The 22,254-nt window shown below is 38.6% G+C and overlaps 1 protein-coding gene across 3 annotated transcripts in view; it reads left to right on the top strand.

Annotated features, from left to right (window-relative positions):
• Positions 1–1,691: 1,691 nt before the first annotated feature.
• s1pr2 (sphingosine-1-phosphate receptor 2) overlaps positions 1,692–22,254 on the top strand; it is a 31,495-nt gene continuing 10,932 nt past the window's right edge. The window contains exon 1 of one of the 3 annotated variants that reach the window (XM_082177168.1): positions 1,692–1,830. The gene's annotated coding sequence lies outside the window, so the exon portion shown is untranslated. Of the gene's footprint in view, positions 1,831–8,779; positions 9,964–22,254 lie in introns of those variants that run through there. The other 2 variants (XM_082177166.1, XM_082177167.1) reach the window with 2 other exon arrangements.

Raw genomic sequence — 22,254 nt, 5'->3', positions numbered from 1 at the left:
AGTGCATATTCCACAAGATAGCTTGATCAGGCGGTCAGATATTCCAATACTTAATTCAGGAACTGAACAATTTGCACAGTATGTCAAGTGTATATTTTCTGTACTGATTTGCCAATTGGGCTATCATTTCTTAACTACAGCCTTCGGTCATAATGGTGCCATTTAACATCAAGCTTGTTTGACGTAATTGCAGGTGTGTGTGTGTGTGTGTGCGCGCATGTGTGTGTGTGTGTGTAGAAGTTGGGGGCCACAGAGTGAAGATGGCTAACATCAACAGACATAGAATAAAGCCTCTGTACTGGGCTGAGTCATATCCCCCGCTATCAGATGACCCCTGACATTGACCTCTGACTTTGAGCTCTGTCCTCAGGGCAGCTTGAGTGAAGGCCAGTGCAATTCAGCAAAAGGTACAATGTGAGCTTCTGCTTTTGTACACAGAATATTTTATATTTCAAGAGTTGAATTATTAAAAAAGCGCATCTCTGTGATCTTCGTGTCTGGCAGTTCTGGATTCCGCTGTTATATGCATGACCTGCTCTATGAAAGCCTGTTTCACCCTCTACTGATCCACCTAACTGCATTTCCTCCTCTCCCGTCTCCTCCTGCACGCGCACAACTTTGTGTCCAGCTGTTCCCTCATGTCCTTTCCCAACCTTCTTTGATTCTCTCCTCCATTACTTCTTTTTTCTTTCTCTGACCTTTCTGGGTCAAATTGCATGACTGCTTTACAGCTATGCCTCAGTTTGCATGCTGCCGTGCTTCATTAAAACAGCTAAACATTTTTTTGGTGCGTGGTGCATCTGGGTTCAGTTTGCCACTCAAAGAACCTTTAGATTCTCAGAATTGTCATTTTACCTTCTGAGAAAAATGTGTCCCACTGGGAGCATGTTGGATTACTCTGTTGAGGCTGAAGTGATTCCTAATGGTAATCCATGTAGAGAGGCCACATGAGGATCTCCATTATAGATCATTTGTTTGCAAGATCAAAGGGGTCAAGAGCGCTCCATATGTTAGGTACATGCTGTGAACATGATCTTGCTTGGAGTGCAATCGCCCTTGGGCACCTTTGCTTATGGATAGTGAGTGTAGTGCAAATCCATATGGACAGATTGGAAATTTGCATGAGATATTTTGATTTCTCTAATACCTAAACACCCTGCTGAATAAAAACAGTTTCGAGCAGCATCAGTGTTGTTGCTGGTCCCAGCTGGTTTCTGCTTTTTTGTTATGGTTGGTTGGTGACTATAATCTAGCAATATCTTGTGTTGTTTCCGACAAACATAGTCCCAATTTTAACATCTTAAGGTTGTGTAAAAATGAAGCATGTTAGCATGTCAGAATGTTGACTAACCACAGACCAACATTATGTTCCACTCAGAATGGAATTGAGAATGGTTTTTGGAATTGAATTGAGGAAGTAATATCAGACTGAGAATTCAAATGTTCCTTGATCCTTTGACAGTTAAGAGTTCGTTATACTATAAAAATACCCTGTAAGTTTCAAAACTCAAAACGTTCTTGTTATTCCAAAAACTGCTTTTATTGAAACCAAGGCCAGCAAACGACAGGATCTAAAAAGTGGAGATGTGTGACGTCACAGGGCAGCTTTGGCCCCGCCCACTGAACAGTGACATGAGAACAAGAAAAGATCGATACAGGACCATATCCTTCCAAACGATTGTAATGCTAGTATAGTGGGGTTTTTTCCCAATGTGAATGTCTCAGCAGTGTTTTTGTTTGTATATTCTGTGGATTTCACTGTGGATTATTTGGTAAATTTCGGTGCAGGCTTCGCAAACGATATGGATCTGCCAGCAACGCCACAAACATGTAAGTAGTCATGTTTATTCTAACGCCTGATCTGTGATCAGTGATTTCTGATGTAATTACTCAAGTTCAGACAGATTATCTCTCAAAATATCGTTCAATACTGTTTATGCATAAGTAAATCAAGCCAGTGTAAACAATCAACTTCACGTCATTTCTCTTAGTAGGAGGAAAATAATCGTATTTAAACTGTGATTATATAAAGAAAGCATCAAAGAATGCTCCCTTTCCAATTGCCCAAGCTAGGCAAGTTTATCTGGACACTTGCCAAAACCCGTTGAAATAAATCATCACAAAATCATGATGCTGTTACAATCACTGTAAAAAAAAAAATCTAACCTCCTCAACTCGAAATTTTCTAGTTACTGGTCATACATTTTTTTTCAATTGGCCCAAGTGAAATTCTATAAATTTAATTTTATAATTTACAGAATTTCACTTGGGCAAATTAAATTTTTTTGATGTGACCAGTCACTAGAAAATGTTGAGTTGGGGAGGTTATAATTGTTTTACAGTGTACATTTATGCCTACATCGTGTTTGCATTGTTATTTGGTGAAAGCCTCTGGCACCTCAGCCTCTGGCACCAAGATAAGATCTTATCATTGAAACGCAATTTCGGCACTCTCACGAATGCTTTCACCAGAGGTGTAAAGTCCAGGTTCAGAAAGTAAAAGTCCTCCTCAGTAGCTATTGTACCAATCACCTGGATTTGCTAATTAGCACTGTTTTTCAGCCAGGAGATATAACTAATTAGTAAAATCAGCTGGCTGAGTTCATGGGTGGAATAAATAAATGGCAGGACTTTTACTTTCTGACCCCTGGACTTTACACCAGTCTGTCATCTGCTCATCACTGCAACCTTTCATGTGATGGGAATAGATCATTATGATCAATACTTTTCACGATTCCTTAATTTCGATAGCTGTTATAGTAAAAATGTAGTAAAAGTTTTAGAGAGAGTTCCACATGTAATACTAGCTATTTAATATGCAAACATGTCAGCCAATCACAGCAGTGGGTCTCACAGCAGACACGCCCCTTAAAACAGATCGTTCAAATCAGAGGCCAAAATCAGGCTTGGAAAAATACCTTTTATTTATAAATTATGAAAATGTTTGATGTTAAAATCATACTAACATTATAAGGGCACCCCAGGAAACATTAAAAAATTATAAAATAATCCAGTCCATGACCCCTTTAAAGACATGCGTATAACTGCAATTAATGTATAACTGATTTTACAATATAATGAATAAAAGGAAAAAAAAAACATTTAACTTAATTAACTAATACAGGTGGCTAAAGTAGCTTTATAACACATTTAAAATAAAAAGACTAATCGTAATGTGGCGTGCTTCATCAGGTGCTTGCAGTGCATTATATTAATTATAATAGCGATTAAGTACAGAAACCCTAACCATTAACTATCCCTAAAATAGGAATGTTGTTCCAGGACATCAAAGATGATGATCCAGGAACACGTCCTACGTTTTAAAAATTAGTCACTGAAAACTTGGCAGCATGGTGAAGTGAGTTGTCAAAGGAAGTCTTGCTAAATATGTTAGTTAAGAAGCCTGGTGGGAAAACCAGCACCCATGCTGGGAACCAGCATCCAAAACACAACATATGCTGGTGAGCAGCTATGCAGCTCTTTTCACAGGAACTAGACTCAAGTACCTTCTTCTGATCCAGCACAAGTCAGATAACCAATGTGATAGTGAATGTCTGTCAGTGTTAGGTTTCCAAGCCAAAGGGGCCAAAGTACTGATGGCTGCCATATGGTTACAGGTCAAAACAACAGATTTTGTCAAGATAAAGTTTCAGAAAAAAAGATGATGTTCCTTTTCCCATCCCATATGTCTTCTGTTGCATTACTTATTCCTCAAACTGGTACAAACCGGCCTTCTTGTACTTTTCACACGTTTTAAATCCCAGATACGATCAACAGCAAGTCCTGACTGGCTGGGACTTCAAAATCCTTGCTAAATCACATTATAGGACTCGTATTACCATACAAATGACTGACCCTCTTAGGGAAAACATGGTCTTCTCAGCAATGTAGTTAATAAAGAAAAGCGTAAAAATGGACTTGTGGATTAGTATTGTGTTGTGTTAAGGACACTTGAGCACCCCTCTGTAAATAAAGGCCTAATCTCCAGGAAGCCAGAAAACCCACTCCCTATTCCTCTTGACGCCCCCCCGGTGGAGCACTTTTTGGGCCTTACATTCCCTTATGTTTGTCTATATCTGTCCTGAGTTACAAACAAGTATGATCACATAATTAAACCCAATGTAAACATAATACAGATGCACACATACTCAAACAGCACACAGTTTGGAGCATGGGAACCAACTTCTGTGCTCCTCTATAATAATATAGTGAAGTCAACTACATCCCTGTGAGGAAAGATTGAAGTAATGATTGTTTTATACAATGGTTTAGATGCAGTCACTGAAATAAGAATGAAAACAGCATGGTGAACTGTTGATAAAGAAGAGGCATCACATGCTAGATGAGTTTGTTCACTCTCCCATGGACAAACAATCTGGAAAACATCCTGAATGCAGCTGTGCAAAACCATTAAATGGTGTAAGCGCCGTTCCACAAAAAACAAAGCTGGTCTTATAAAAAGGAAAATGAGCAGGTGATAAAAGGTATGAGCGAAGGGGGGCGTGAGGGATTTTAACCTGTGAGCTCTGTTAGACATGTGGCGCGACTGACACTTAAGCCTCTAATGGATGATTAGGAGGAAGAAGAGATCAGCCATCTTGACTCCAGGTGCCATTATTTACTTTTTCAGTAACGGCTGAAGGGGAAGAAGTGGAAGAACAGACACCTCACCATAGTGTGTGTTTTCTGTGTGAAAAAAAACCCATGGTGTCTAACTGTCCACAAAGTCTGTTGGCAAGATAAAGCCATGATAGATTTGGTGGCCTTGTGAGGCAAGTGCTAGCTTAAGCATTTCCTTACTAGGATTCACTCCATTTTAGCTAAAAAATGTATAGTAACATTTTATGATTATTTTGGTTAAAGGGATAGTTCGCCCAAAAATTTTAATTCAGTCATTAATTACTCACCATCATGTCGTTCCAAACCTGTAAGACTTTCGTTCATCTTCAGAACACGGATGAAAATCTTTTTGATGAAATCTGAGAGCTTTCTGTCCCTCCATTGACAGCCTACGCAACTACCACTTCCAAGCCCCAGAAAGATAGTAAAGACATCATTACAGTAATCCATGTGACTCCAGTGCTTTAACCTCAATTTTTTGAAGTGACGCGAGTGCTTTGCTTGTGAAAACGTAACATAATTTACCACTTTATTTACAAAATATTAATCTCAAATGCGCGTTCACGAGAACACCACGACGCATGCATGTTGTGTTTAACAAGAGAGCGGATGTTGTTACGTGAATGCGAGTCTGAGATTAATATTTTGGAATGAGGGTTTTTGAGGGTGAGTGAGTAATGACAGAATTTTTGTTTTTGGGTAAACTATCCCTTTAAGGATTTATACTTATTTCATTTAAATACTTTTTTAATTGAATTATGCCAGTTTCATGTAAAGAGACAACTATAAGGTCAATGCTATTATGAGACTACATTCCAAATTCTTTTTAGAGTTTTGCACGCTAAATAGACTTACCAAATGTCACTTCTGGAACACTCTTACACACTGTGAATATTCTAATGTGTAAAAGAAAAAGTGTAAACATTGTGGCTTTTTCTGCACTTTTGACATTGCCACAGCAATGTTGACAGCAATATTCTCTCAAACATGCAATGACGTGCTGCAAATTGAACAAATCAATGAGCGTGACTGTAGACTCATCATAAGACATCAGACTCACTGGATCACAGGACTGTAGACCACATGACAGAGAGAGAATCTACTGATGTTCTAAAAATATAAATCTGTGATGATGACGGAAAAAAGAGGAAGGGTATACGCCAATGCGCAAATGTTGGAGGTTCCCGCTCTAATGAGAGGAAATGAAATATGAGCACAGTTCTGTTTTTTTTGTTATTGCCTACATTATTTTTCTTTTAAAGGTATCTTACTAGTACACACACACACACACACACACATATATATATATATATATATACACACACACACACACACACACACACACACACACACACACACACACACACACACACACACACAGTATACCAGTGTCTACTGGTCAGAGACCTTTAAAAGAAAAATAATGTAGGTGTGAAATACAGAACTGTTTACAGTGATAACCGTTAGCACATACCACAATACCAGATATATGTAAAGGTTAAAGTACAATCAGCTGATCATTATAATCACACTGCATCAATGTCCTGATCACTCTGTCTGGGTTTATTTTACAAAAATGAATGGCCGGCTGGCTGTACATTATCCACTTCTTACAACAACAATACAGTAGTAACATAACTGGACTTGAAACATTGATTTGAGTTTGAATTATTTTATAATGTGGGAAGAGACCGCATATGCGATACAAGATACTAACACAGCAAAGCCAATTATTTGGCATAATGGTCAATTATAAAGTATAGATTATACAAAAATATTTGACTTCATAATGTTGCAATTGACCAATCAGAATCAAGTATTGGGGGCAAATTTTGTGTGTGTGTGTGTGTGTACACTGTATTTATTAGTATTTTTAACAATCTGCTGTTGTACAATGGCAATAATAAAGCAAATTAATTATTTTTGGAACCAAAATGTTGTCTTATTACACTTAATATTTTTCTCAGTATAGACACTTAATATTTTTAATAGATAGATATATAGATATATAGATGTCACATTTATATATAGACAAGTGTGTTTGATATGTTAATACTTTAGGAAAGGTTCCCTTGCAAGGGCGTCATCATATTTAGTGGTAGTAAATTCTTATTTCTTATTTGAAATTCTTTACAAAATTAATATTACTTAATATTAAGAATCGTGAGGATTCATACCTGCTTTCGCAACTATTACATATTAATCACGTATCACATATTAAAATATGAAATAATTCCTATTTGTTCTAAATTAAACATATTTTAATGCAGAATGACAGAGGATATGCCCTTTTCATTTTCAAACTTCAAACAGGAAGTAAAGACTTTGCCTACGTTCGAAAAAATCTAAATTTAGCAGCATCCTCTCAGAGCAGCAAGCGAGACCACATGCATCAAGCCCCCGTGAGACAGTGACACAAATGTGGCATTTCACAAAAATGTTTGATGTCCCTAAAAAATGCCTGAAGCACTGAAGGGAAAATAGCAATGAAAATGATTCTGAATAACAAAGTTGTTCTCCTTTAGCTAGAGGAACTCACAATGACCGCTAACGTCTGTCCTGGAGGGTGAGGCACTTGCAAAAGACGCTGGCATAAACCACATCAAAACGGAACTTCTTCGGGTAAAACCTGATGGTGGAAACCAGAGTGTGGCAGACCAAAATACAAAGCATGTGTGCGATGGGTTCCTGAGGTGAGTACCAGGAACATTCATAGATCTTCCTGGTGGTGGTGGAAAGGACTGGGGGTGGTCAAAACAGCTGCCAGATGTGGAGGAGTCCCAGGAGCCCTGTCACATTCTCACACACAATGCACGGCTTGTGAAGTCACCACAGGAAGTGAGGTCAGGGTTCCTGACCCCTCCTCTGAGCTGACAGAAATGTAGAGTTCAAACCGGAGTCTCTTGGACTTTTGTAAGATGCATCAATCTGTTTGTCAGAGTATATGGCAGCAAAACCTCTGAATCCATTCAAACTGTTCTAGATGGGGGTGAATTTATCACTTGAGTATTTACATCTCAAAACGGTGAAATCAGCCCACACAATGCTGCTTAAAATGAGACAGGAACGACTTGGAAAGTGGATGTGTCGTTATCCAGGATGACTCACTGATTTCCATACACGCTCGAGGGGCTTATCTACTCAACAGAATGAAATTAAACACATGGTCTTTATTAATGTCTTTTCTTACTGGGTTCTCGATGCCAGAAAGCTTGAATTTAAAAGTAGTGTTCAATGAAGCAAATCTCTTATGATTCATACCTGCCTTCCCTGTGTGAACACGATACAACATAACCCCAATGACAAACAAGCCTAGACCAAACGGCACACACACCTGAGGCTAAACGTGTTCATCAAGACAAAAAAAAAAAAATTAGACTGGCAGATATCAACGCATACATCAGTGATGATAGGAAAAAGGAGAAGAAAAAAATAAACCGTTGAGCCGAGCGTATTCTAGTGAATCAGCAAAGGTGTTTAACACATGTATGAGCAGATGTCAAACGAGACGTATAATTTTCCCCTGACCACATGAAGTCTCAATATTAGGGTGGTAGCTCACTGAAACAAGATGATTTGAATGTTGATTGTAAACTCATCTTCTGAAGGGAACTGAGGGTGTGTAATGTGTAAAGAAAGCAAGTGTAATTTCCTGCATCAAAACATTCTCATGAGGTGCCAAGTGCAAAATTTGCATCTGGTTGTTCGGGCCACAGACATAAACATCAGCATTTAGAAGTTTGGGAATCCCACAATCTACAATTATGGAGGTGAAAAATGACAAAGGACATTCCCTAACAGATAGCAATCCAAAGTTACTTGATTCTTCGCCACCAGATCTCACCATATAATTGAAGCATTCATATTTATTGTTGCCTTTGTTGTAGCTATAAAACGTCTAATTAAGCCATATTGAAATATAGTAGGAAAATCAATAGGTCTCTGCCAATTAGATACACATGTCAATCTATGTGTGAAAAAGAGGCAAAACAAAGTCAACTCAGAGTAGAGAGGAAGTGAGGAGGTGGAACCAAAAAAAAAAAAAAAGCCAAAAAACTCAGAAAACATCTGGACCTCATTTCTACCCTGGGGAGAGAGCAACTAAAATACCACCATAAATGTGACTTTTTTTATCCTGAACATTTTCATCGAGTGGAGAAAACATCTTTTTGCGACCGTCTGCAATTATATATGTTTTTGTAATACATTTATTTTCGTTAACAGGCAAATTAGGGGTGTAAAAATCATTACCTAGGCCAGGCGTCCCAAGCGTTGCTGAGCGCGTGCGAGTGCGGACGTGCGCGCGCGTCTCTCTCTCTCTGTGTGTGTATGTACGTCTCCGCGCGCAGATCGCGAGGCTGTTGTTCTGGCGACCAGCTCGTGGAATTAACGATTTTTTTTTATTAAACGGAAAATACATCAGTAACGGACGCGTCCTAGAGACGTCAACGCAAACTCAGAGTATTTTTCTAGCTTTTTTGACGTTTATCTTAACCATGTCTATTCTAATGATTAGATTATCTGAAGAAATGATTCCGCAAAAGTTTTGACTTTTATTAAATCATTTGCATTGTTGGGGCTCTCCCAAACGGATCCTTGAAGACTCGATCAAGCGATTAGGAATTACGGCATTTCATGTAAACTTTGTAAATGAAGATTAAAAACATCGGCACGCGCTTCTTCTCTCTGCCAGACATCGCACATGGGGTGAGTTTCACAGCACTGTAACTAACGACATCGCTCTGTATACATAGGCTAGTCAAATGTTCCTTGGTGTTTCAATAGCTTTTTGTCTTAATTCATTTCCGTACCAGTGCGATAGACCTGTATTTTAATGTAGTTAATGACTACCAACCCTATGCAAATGTTTAAGACAGATGTGTGAGCCCTTCTCAGAATTCACTCTTTAACAGTAAATTGTGATGTTTTTAATTTGTCAACACCGACACGTTTCTATCACCATCACCATCTCACATGGACCGATCAGATAATGCAATATGTGAGATAGTCTTGCTATCAAAGCTCTCGACACATGCATATTCCACTAGTGTCAGTTGAAATGAAGTGTGACATGCACCAGTGTTTTGCATAATTTACGAGAAAGTAAACCGTAAATGTTTAATCGAAGATGTAATGTGTGACATGCATGCGGTTAAACATTGACCTGCATCATCCAGAGCTGCTGGACTTCATGTGTATTCCAGCACCTCTTCATTTGTCAACAGGGACGGGCTCTTGCTGGGCTCATTGCACGCAAGGAGCATTGCGATATTTGTAGCCGTTGCAAAACCCGCCGTGGGGATTCGTCCATCCGTCACCGAAAGGATGGCATTGTTCTTTAAGGTCGTATTAATAAGACAAAAGACTCTATTATGGCATTATGCTGCTGGACTGAGTTCTCTGAGTCTAGTGTTTGTTTCTTAAAGGGATAGTCCACCCTAAAATGACAATTCTGTCATCATTTACTCTTTCTGTCACTCTTGAAACGCAAAAAAAGAAATGTTTTAGGGGATTTTTACTCAAAACACAAGATATATTGTTGTCTGACAGGATTTTAAAGGGATAGCTCACCCCAAAATGCAGATTTCGTCATAATTGACTCATCCTCATGTCGTTGTAAACTTCTATGATTTCCTTTCTTCTGTGAAACACAAAAGCTTGTGGCACTTTCATTGTTTTTTTTTTGTTTTTGTTTTTTTCATGTAATTAAAGTCAGTGGTAGCTGAGGCTGTTCTTCTGCCTTACATTACCCGAAACCTGGTTCTTGATAACAGTTTTCATTTTCAAAGTTTGTTGAAAGTCGTTGTTTGATTTCAACATCATTCATGCTTACACACGTACAAAAATCGTTGCAAGACATACAAGAATCAGTTGCGTTTTTATGAAGCTTGATAGTAAAAATCAGTGCCTATCCTCTTAGATGTAGGTTTTTGTTGTTCCATGGAAGAACCAAAAAGCATTCAGATTTTGACCAACTTAACCAAATTTTCAATTTTGTGTGGCTATCCCTTTAAGTTTTTGTTTAGTTTTTTTTGTGTTGACTGTTTTATTATGAAACTAGACAATTGTACAGATGTAGGTCAACTCTATTGTACAGATTTTTGTTTCCCCTGGAATCCAAGGCTACATTGAAAAGCCATTGCGCTGGTTTCTGAATTTAGGTCATAGTATAGAAATGCACCCGACCCTTAAGTCCAGAATAATCATTCACTAACAACACCTCTCTGAGATACTGACTCAGAATCAACTGTATATTCTCTCCAGGACAAGAAAAGGGGATGGGGTCGAGATGTTTTTGCAATCCGCTTTTGTGGTACACAATGCCTCCCTCTACAAGATAAGCTGATATGTGAGAGGAAACGCCGATTATCACATTGAGAGTTGTCCATCTATCATTCTCTAGTGTGGGTGTGAAATGTGTGTGCTAGGTTACATTATTCTTCTAAAAGCTTTAAATGGAATGATTGCATTATCTTGTCTGTTCTGGGATTGCATGCAGAGTGCTTTCAGATGCGCATGGGGATTTCTGCATGCTTTTTAAAGTACTTAGATGGAAACAGCATTACTAAAGTGGGAAAATTACGATGAGCAGGAATATCAGGTGTTGGATCTGTTTGATGGTTGTGGAGATTCTTGTCTAGGGTCATGTGTTTAGGTGGCAGCTTTTCATCACGCTGCGATCCGATCTGTAGACGGAGCTGATATGGGCAGCATGTAGTCCGCGTTGGCATCATGTGATGCCACGCTTCATTAAACCTGAACAAAACCAGCCACGCTGTCTCAGCTGACCACCACCGGCGTTCTTCACTCACGTTCACTCTCTCAGCCCATGTCTACATGAGAGAGACTTCAGCTGTGGTCTTAATTTAATATATTACCCACTGTGACTCTATCACCAGGTCCACATGGACACTCCAGACTTTTATTGTATTTTCTGTTCTTTTTTTTTCGCTGGAACTCTGCGGAATGCATTTAAACCGCTTGACAATTGTGTCATCATTTACTGGGAACAAACTTGGAAGTTTGTTATCTGGCAGCGTAAACTGTTATCAAATTAGCCTAAATTTGTGAAGAGCTTTGTTAATGACAGACATTCCAATTCCAAGGAAGTCTCCTGAGCTTTCCACAGAGTTCCGTGTGCCTGGATTTAGCGTAGGCATAACTGTGACTCACCATGCCACTCAGAATTTTCTCCAAGTATTTACTTTCAAAGTTTCATGATGATCGGCTTTGCCTTCAGATATGAGTGGTACTATTCATTATGATGGTGTCGCACAGGTTGACTGTCTGATTGTTACTTGCTGGCGCTTTCTCCTGAATTCCCCTGACCTTCATTTCAACTCTGTCCCATAAACACACGTTTCAGAATGAGGTTCGTTCCCCATGACTTGGCTCTGCATGCCCACAGGTCGCATATGTGCATGCAGACGTCAATGAGGAGGGATTGTGCATGAGAGGCGAAGTTAAATAAGAAAAGTGAATAAATAAACGGAAATCTAAGCAAACGGAAAGATAAATAAATGTTGCATGCGGTGGTGGGAACTGGAAGTGTGGGATTTTTGGGCTCGGTCACATGAGGGGTTTCGGGTGGGGCCATGTCACTGTGTGGGCGGAGCTATTCCTCAAGGACTTTTGCGTTTAGCATTTTGGCAACAGGCGCAGAACGCTTGCAGAACGTCCTGAGAGAACCTTCTCTGAGGAAGACTGAATCCCTCAAGTCAGGCAGAGAATTTAAAACTGGTCCACCCAAAAATGAAATCACTTAACTGCTCATGTCCATCTCTCTTTTCCCATGTTAGGGCTGGATGTTAGTCTGGAGGTGGGAGTGGCGCAATGGATAAGACACATGCCTTTGGTGTGAGAGACCCGGGTTCGAATCCACTGTGAGACACCAATGTGTCCCTGAGCAAGACACTTAACCCCTAGTTGCTCCAGAGGCGTGCGACCTCTGACATATATAGCAATTGTAAGTCGCTTTGGATAAAAGCGTCAGCTAAATGAATAAATGTAAATGTAAACATTTAAGAGCAGTTATTAATACTGCGGCAAATTCAAACGCTTTCTCACTGGATCTCCCAGCGCTATGTAGTAACCTGTTCTGACCTTGCGCTGCGCTGTCTAATATTGGTCCGAGCTGATAAACTGTCTGCGCTGCGCAGCTCAAACGAGAATCGCTGTTTCCTTCCGTTTTCATTTCATTTGCTGTTTGATGTTTTTCATATAAGACAGAAATGGCAGCTCTTATCGCAGTCTGGAGCCCTGCCATATAATGGAAGTAAATGAGGACCGGGGAAAAAGTAGCACTATAAAAGTAGTCTAAACGATTTCTGCGCTCTTTTAAGTCGGTGAACTTGAGAATTGGTAAATTCATGAATGAAACATTTGGGATTTGTGAACCGAATCATTGAAAACACTTCAAATAAACGATTAGTTCACAAAATGGTGCATGTTTATTAAGATTTTCAGTCAATAACTACGTAAATTTCTGTATTCTATGACGCTTTTTGTCATTTTGGAGCTTGACCGGTTTCAGTCACTTTCAATATTTTGAAAAGAGTGGCAAGGATAATTACCTAAAAATTAAACTTCAATGTTCTCTGTTTGAGACAAAATGCGGTTAAGAAAATCGTCACAATCAATTTTGGGTGTACTCCTTTAAGAACAAAAGACATCTTGTACAGGAAGGTATTATGGAAGACGGTCATCTTTGATGAACCAACATGTTTTGTTGTTCAGGAACTGTTGGCACTCAGGGATCAATGCACTGTCTGGTCAACCAGTTCAGCATTTTTTCCAATAATGCTAATCAATATCTTTGGTGATAATTAATAGAGACTGGGGTTTCCAGTGCTTTAGGGCTTGCACTATATATATTATTAAGCACTATATTATAAGGCAGCATGCCATCTTGCCTCAGTCGAAAAACACTTTTTCTGGGTGTGGCAGCTGGAACAAAATAAACGCCTTCTGTTTTGGAGGCTGCTGCTGAGCAAGTTACAACTCACAGCCGGTAATATTGAGCTTGCAGTATTTGTGCCAAGAATTGGGAGTGTCGCTGTAATGACTTGCCTTTGCTTGGGCTGCTAACCTTCTCCAATGCACACACCCAATCACTTTCTTACACACAAAGACTTTCTTACTCTATGTACAAACAGTAGCATGCATATTTAGTGTTAAGACAATCACAAACACAATCCCATAAATGTATGTTGTATACATCAGTTATTTAGCCCAATCTGTCTGTCTCACACAGACACATGCAGACAAGGCTCAGGGGAAGCTCTCTAAATATTTACTGAGCAGCGTTTCACTTTGTCCATTTTAGGACAATTTTGGAGCCATGGAAGAACTTCTAAAGGTCTCGCTTTCTATTCATGTCTAGCATCTGTGCAAAATGACTATTTATGAGTTTATTTTGCGAAACATTGCCCAACTGATATAAATCTGCCATATACAGTAGAACGGCAAATCTGGCTTAACACTGATGCAGGTGTACACAGATCTTAGCTTCAGAAAAGCAACACAAAGGTGTATTTTGGGCAATATAGCCTAATGTCTAATATGTTTCCGTTGTTCTTAACTTGTGGGTCTTAAATCGGTCACAAATTAGTTACTGAAAGTGTTTGCTAATGCAAAAAAAAAAGCAGCTATTTGTATAATTGTTGGTAGTTGGAATAGCAAAATAAATAGCAATTTTTAGAAGATGAGAGGATAAAAAAAGCAATGATGTCAGAGGCTGTGTATCCAATCAAACTTTACTGCATTGAAAATAATAATAATATGACCTTTGCTAATGAATACTGGTTAACTTGCAACGAGGACAAACATGTTTGTGTCAACCACAATGTGTTCTGTGCAGTGAATAACTGGCTTCTGAGAGCATGAAATAATTAAAATTCTTGAGACACTTATGTAATGTTAATTTTGCATATTGATGAGCTTATGCATGTTAATATTAATACATTTTAATGTATGTTTGATTTTAAAGAAATAGTACACCCAAAAAATGTCATGATTTATACACCCTCATGGCGTTTCAAACCTGTATAACTTACTTTCTTCTTAGAAGGACAAAAGAAGATATTTAAATAAAAATAAAAAATAAACTAAATATCTAGTTTCACACAAGAAACACAGTCGTACAGGTTTGGAAAGACATGAGGGTGAGTAAATGATGAGAACATTTTCATATTAAGCTTTTTAGTACATTTTTGTATTGCGTAAATTGAATATTTTGGTACGGTGTTGCTGAATGTAAAACCACTTTGTGTGGTGAATGATGTTGCAGCTTTCAAAAGTAAAGAAACCTTGCAACGGCATAGTTTCCTCTGTAAATCTGGCACTCTCTTGTGCTATGATAATGTTAACCGTTTTACTGGCCACGAAGAGGTTTGGAGATCGTTTTTGTGTTAGTGAGCCGTAAAACATTTCTGAACGATTTGTGGCTTGAAGTACTCCATAAAGTGGTGGATATGTAGTGATGTGGTCACAGTGTGGTTTTCAAGCGTCTACCGGGCATCAGTACGTCCAACTGCATTAAGTTTCCAGCAGGTACTGAAAGAGATAATGCCAGACCCGCACACCCTCCCCCTCGTGATAGACAGCGTATTGTTACCCTGACTGCTTTTGTTTGTGCACCTGGAAGAAGCCCACCGAGGAAGCCCTGTTGGAATGAAGAGCCGGATTGCTCGCTAGAGCTCGGCAGATTAAACTGTGGAGGGGGGGCTTTGTCCATCAAACCTGTTCTTTCAGTTGTGGCATCTGTGATAGGATCAGGCCCATCCTCATGCTAACGCAAAGTCATGAATGTCCATGAGTGGCAGAAAGACATGGATCCTGCCCACATGGGGGCTTTTAGCATGAGAATAGCCTGGCTCTTTGCTCTCTGGTGGGACGATACTGCTGTTACTTATTTGTTTTTTTTGCAATCATTTGTTGAAACAGATCTTGCACAACTTCATCTTGTCTTTTTACTGAAACTAAATGAAACTGTTGACATTCTTGCATAACTTGGCGGTTTAACGTTTAGACTAAAAGATAGATGATTTCAGACATTTTCTGCTGGGGAAAAATGTTCTCACTTCTCTTAAACAGCCACATAAATCGTTGATATTGTGTAATCGGCTGGTCTGGTCTGGTCTCCCTCGACGATGAGAAGTCTCTGCACGAAATGTCTTCTGAAGTGACCCGTGGCGAACGCACGGGTCACTGATAAGACTTATGTGTGGTGATACAAAACAAAACACAAATGAGCAGACATACCAAAGCCCCTGAAACTCAATATTACAGAAAAAAACATACGTCAGACAATGTTGTATATTAGATTGCTGTGCCAGTAATACAGTTAAAGGCCCACATGATATGATTTCTGACTTCCCCCTGTAACATATCCAGCACTAATAAGCCTGTTGAATTTGATCTGCTTTGGATCGATATCTAAACCACACCCTATGGGAAATGAAATGACAAAGGGCATTATGCATCAGTTGTTTTTGAGGGCACTAGTGGCAGTCCAGACTCATTATAGGCGCCCTAAGCAAGAAAAGACATGACTAAAAGCATGTAAAAAAAAAAAAAAAAGCAAACAAACACTTTTTAACTAATGCCTAATGCAAATGCAGGATGTTGCAGAGCGTTTCTAGCTTTTTGATGCCATGGGAAGACCAGCAAATTATGATAATCCCTGCTGCTTAAAATTTAAAGACAGCTGTATATATTTATGTATAAAGGCCATCATACTCTGTGAAATAGTAAGCATGATATTATAAAGACAACATGCTGTTTGAAAGTTTGGTGGTTTTTTTAGCATGAAGGTTTAGGTTTTTTGGGGGGCTGGACAGTGCATGGAAAAGAGGAGCTTTGACATTTTGTTTCACAAAAATGGTGGGTAGATGGGACTTCTGCCGGATTTCTCCTGCTTTTTAACCTATGATAATCGTGCAACTTTATTTTAGATAATATTTAATATAAAATAAATGTGTAAATATTATTATTTTATGTAGTAGTATATTTAATATCTCATCATTTATATTAATATATATTATATCATTTAATAGAAAATCATAGTTTTTTGAAGTTGTGTTCAATATCTTGGTTCAAAATCAAAGACGGATATGCTCTTTTGGTTTGAATGATGCTTCTGATAAAGAGCGGAGGATGCCATTGAGTCTTTGACTATAGTAGAGAGGCAGGAGGGGAAGTAAAACTTTTATTTTTACCAAGCCAGACACTCTGCGTGTGTCTGTGAGGAAATCTAGTCTTTATTGTCCCAAATGGACAGGAGGGTCTGGGAAAAATGGAAGATCATTGTGCATTTTTGAGACATAGCCAATTCTTGTGTTTATCGTCATTTAATACAAAGAATATTTGAATCTTAACACACCCACAAACACAAATATGGAGTCTTCCTTAGTGCATCTGTTATAGCATGGGCACTTTTTTAACATGCCCACTTTCAGGTCCTCCCCCATTCTGTTTCTTATCCCATCTGTCATTGTTGGATGAAAGGTACCAGACCATAATACAGCATCGTATCACAAAAGGCAATCAAGACTGCTTTGTTCGTCGTTGTGGGTGCCTGTTTCCTTTGTGGAGTATCCCCCTCTTTAATTCACAGCAACAACCCCCAAACCCTCGACTGTCCCATGACACAACTGATGCATATGAGAGAAACACATGCGGGTCACATTTGCACAATGGTACAGTGTTGTCATGAAGATCTGGCAGTGTTTCGTCTGTCGCGAACATGAGCACACACACGGGACACACACATCCCATGATAAAGCAGAAGAATATGAGCATGGGTGGGGTTTGCATTATGGGGGAACAGGAGCAGGGCTCTAGAACAAAGCAAGCACAATTTCTGTTCTAGGACCTTTCATTAAAAGATACTTCCTATGTGGAGACAACAGCAGAAAAGTGTGAGAAAAGCTGTGCGTGTGAAACTTGATCTTCTGCGGTTTAGATTTAACTCACAGATTGTCACGTTTATAATGGGGATGTGCTGCAGAGTTAAGATGATCAGTGCTCTTAGTTTGACAATTCTGTCGTTATTTAATTTATGGTTGACGTGATAATTCAGCATACATTGGTTATTATTTAGTCTATTATGTGGCCTTCCTGTGCCCTGCTGATGTGTGGACTTCTCATCCTTGACGTCGAAGGTCTAGACATGCCTAAACCAGGAGTAGGTTCTTTGGTAGATTAAATAATGAAGTAAGATTGCATTAGCTCTTTATCTAATGAGCAGCGGAGACGGCGTGACCATGGCTGTGGTTCTAAATGAATCCTTCCTGATGTTTTTAATCACCCTCTTGTGGGCCGTTCCTTTGATCTATGTAGTAGACATTAAACCGTAGGGGGTTGGGGGGGCGGGAAAGAGTCCGTCAAGAATCTGAATCAGAAGTGAAGAGCCTGTGGCTGACATGAATTGATAAGAGTGAACCTGTAAGTAGCTCAGAGTACTAGGCTACCTCAACACACTTCAACATCCTCACCACACCACCAAAAACTAATACACACACACACACACGCACACAGATACAATTAAAAAGATTTTAAATATTAAACAAGTATATAAGAAATGTTTCTTGAGCTGCAAATCATCATATTAGAATGATTTCTGAAGGATCATGTGACACTGAAGACTGGAGTAATGATGCTGAAAATTCAGCTTTGCATCACCGGAATAAATTACAATTTAAAAATATATTAAAATAGAAAACCGTTATATTAAATTGTAATAATATTTCACACACACACACACACACACACACACACACACACACACACACACACACACACACAAAAAAAAAAAAAAAAAAAAAATATATATATATATATATATATATATATATATATACATAGTCCAGCACTGCCCCCAATGGTCAGAATGTGAGGCTGAAGGGTTTCTCCACTCCACTGTTTCTTTTTACACAGCTCTTCGTTTCCTGTCGCCTTTCTTTCGCCCACATGCTAAGAAATGCATCGCCAAATGGACATGACAAATGTAAACCATGAGCCAAGAGTTCTAATGGGCTTTTGTTTATATATGCCTCGCAGGGGAGGAAAATACACTGACAAGTGAAGAGTAGACTTATGCCACACAATGTTGACCAATGTTCTGAGAGGAAATAATGCGGCTAAATGTAGGCTAAGTTGAGTGGAAAAGCAGTTCTCTCTTTCTCGCCTGTTTTCTCCCCTCCCCCGTGCAGCCGAGGGCAAACGTATACACAACTTTCCAATTCCCCCTGAATTACTATAGCAGAACACCGTATGTCCGTGTGACACCCCGCCACTGCCTCCTTGCCGTGAAAGTGTGCCTGGCTTTTACATAGTCAAAACTTTTGCTTTTACTTAGGAAGATTAGCGATGATATTAAACTTCAGTGTAACTATGAAAATGAATGATGCAGCTTATTGAGGAGAGGTGGGGAGTTACATAGCTAAGCGATCAGATTATTTTTTTGCCTAGTGGATTATAAAATGGACGGAAGAAAATAGACTTAAGCCCATACTTTGGTTTTTACGTGTACGCTAAGGTGTGCATAGTGCACGTGACAAATTTCATCATCAGCATAGTATATATGTTGTTTGCACACAGCCGTTTTTTTTTATTGTACAAACTCAGTACGCTCATCTCGCACATGCACTTTAAATTGTTTTGCACTAATTAGTAGTTGTTGCCTCCGTTAGTTGTTTCTCAGTCGGAAAAGAAACGGATGAGACCGAAGAACAACAACAACTGCAAACTACTAGTGACGGCAACAACAATAGAGTTAAAGGTTCCCACAATTTTCACACCATCTAATGGAGTATACTTGAAAAGGCAATGCGGTTGGTGGTACACATACACAAAGCATTTACGTCAAAACTGAAGTAAATGTGGGCCAACACATCTATAGACCAGAACATCCAACACACTCTCATGAAAGGGTGAAATTGTAAGATATTGTACCAATTGGTTTATATGAATGACTAATGATTTTTTACCCTTAAAAAATAGATACCCTTAAATAGCATGTTTAGGGATTGGGTAATGGACTTTATGGTCAGGTTTAGATTGAAGGCAAACAATTTCTTACGATTTCACCATCTAGTACGAATTATTATGATATAGTGACTTGGATATTTTTTATTTGGGGCCAGTTAACTTAAACACTCTAGCAAACAAACTAGAAACGTACCTCAGCTACCGCATAGTAACTACCCACATCACCTCAGCACTGTGCATGCACACATACTATACTCACATTTTTTTCTGAAAACCAAAAATGTACTCAAATGATCTTCTGTTAGAAAGTGGCCCTTGTCTGTCACGTTGACCAGTGATGCTGCAAGACGTGACTTCAAGTCTTATTACACAATCCCTTTTCTAGTGTGCTTGGGTTTATTTGGTATTTCGCATGCTTAAGCAACTTAAGTATGTTCTGTTTTTTTTTTGCTATGCTTTTTCATTAAATGTCTGTGAAGTTCCTCTCAAGAGTTTTTGTACGTGAGATATGGCAGACGCAGACCATATCAAATCACCCGTATCTGCTCCATTACAAAGCACTGCACTTGGGAGCTGTTCAAAGATTTGTTTTGCCCCTTTCCTAATGACTTTTAAGTGTGTATTGCAGCAGAAGTTAGCATCCTATCTGTGGTTTAATCTCAATGTTGTTTTTCCCCTAGCATGCCACTAGCTTCTTCTTCTCGACATAACTATTGATGAACAGGGGTGAAGTCTTGAGACATTATAGCCTAATAGCTTTGTGTACATGTATATCTATACTGAAGTGTTGTGTCTATATGTTTGCTTGTACAGATGAGAAACAGATAATCATTTGTTGTGTTATTCTGCTTTGTTTGAGATCTGCCCTCTTAGCTTCTGTATTATCTAAATGCCTGGTGCTCATCCACGTCCTGGAGATTAGAGTGGAAATCATTTCAAGGGAGGCTGTTGTCTGCTGCTGAGGACAGATATTTTGTGCTTTAGTGTATTCAGATGAGTCAGAAGAGGAAAATCTCTCTAGATAGAGGATGTACTCCCTAAAACTTTCCCAACACTTGCTCATGCACACATCTTTTACTTTTGTTTTAATTATTATTCTACTAGGTGGTCAGGGTTCTCCCTAAATTTCAGGAGGGGAAAAAAAAAGTGTAAAAAAAATATTCATTTACCCTCTTGATGTCTTTTTTTAACAGAAATGTGCCTGTTTTCATTTTCACCCTCCTAGAACTGTAGATTCTTGCTTACGATGTATCATATCTCTGTAAAAAAAAAAAAAAAAAAAAAAAGATATTGTGGAAAAATGGTATACCAATTTACATTTTTTTTTATAATGCATGCTTTTAACAGTACTGTAAAAGTTAAGGTGAAATCCAGATACTTGGTAGTTCTAAAATATCTCTCAACTAATAGTAAAATATTTTCTAAATAGAATTTGGATACTTTGGTAGTCACAATATAAAATCCAATAGATATTATTATTATTATTATTATTTTGCAAACAACATTAAAAAACATGATCACTTTACTTTATGAAAACTTTATGAATTTTTTTTTTACTTTGGATGAAAATATATCTTATTGCTTAAGGGGATTATCATATGTGGAAGTGGTTCAACTGATCACAAAACTCGCGGTTTGGATCATATATCAGTTTTTGAGTCATGGATCAGATCATTTTTCAGATCAGCAAGAAAAAAATAATAAATAGTTGGGGGGTACCAAATGTAACTTTGCTTTCCGTTTATTAAAACGCACACTTTAAGAACTTCGATACCACAGCAAAAACTATTAGCCTAACTAATAAAGTTCAAACATTATTAAGGGCAAGTGAACAGTCAATAAAAAAATAACAAATACACTAATTACAAGCATAGATAAAGTATAACAAAGTTACAAATAAGGTACGGTCTAACTGTAGTGTATTCAGGTACAGAAATGTAATAATTAGGCCTAAATGTAAAATAACACTATAGTGTTCACTGTATAAATGAAATCTAGATTAATCTTGTTGTTTGATCACCATTAATGACATAAGCAGCAACATGAATTTATAGGCTGCTGTCACTTTAAGAGCTAATGCATGGATCCAATATAATGATACACATCCGATGTATTACTCAACTGTTTACGTTCACTTCAACCGACTGTGTTTGAGAGAATACTTGCCGATTTTGACATCAATCGCAAGGAAACGCAAAAGAGGAATCAATTCTGTGTTTGTACGCTATATATCTGAAGCTCGTCCCTCTGTGTGTACGCCTGTCTGCACAGATAACAGCGTGCGAGAACCAAATTCAGTTCTCTTTCGCCTCTTCTTACGCTGGAATGGTTTAAAACTGCTTGAAGGCGTAAACTGGCAAGACAAAACACGTGGAAGTGATAAACTTTGACTCTATGATGATTAAACTTTGCAAATAATCCGCGAATCACATGCGTGCCGAACCGTGGAGCCTGGATCACATAACAACTACGATCTATTTAACCCTAATATGTGGTATTCTACAAAGACTCATTACAGACAGACTGTGATGTAACAGATTGGCCTCAGAAGCCAAAGCGTAGATGTTAGTTATGACATAAAACATGCATAATGTCATAACTAACATCTACGCTTTGGCTTTTGAGGCCAATCTGTTACATCAC

Source organism: Leuciscus leuciscus, assembly GCF_965113295.1.
Source record: "Leuciscus leuciscus genome assembly, chromosome: 1".
NCBI lineage: Eukaryota > Metazoa > Chordata > Actinopteri > Cypriniformes > Leuciscidae > Leuciscus > Leuciscus leuciscus.
Note: the sequence above shows the minus strand (reverse complement) of the source record. Positions and strands in the feature narration are given on the sequence as shown.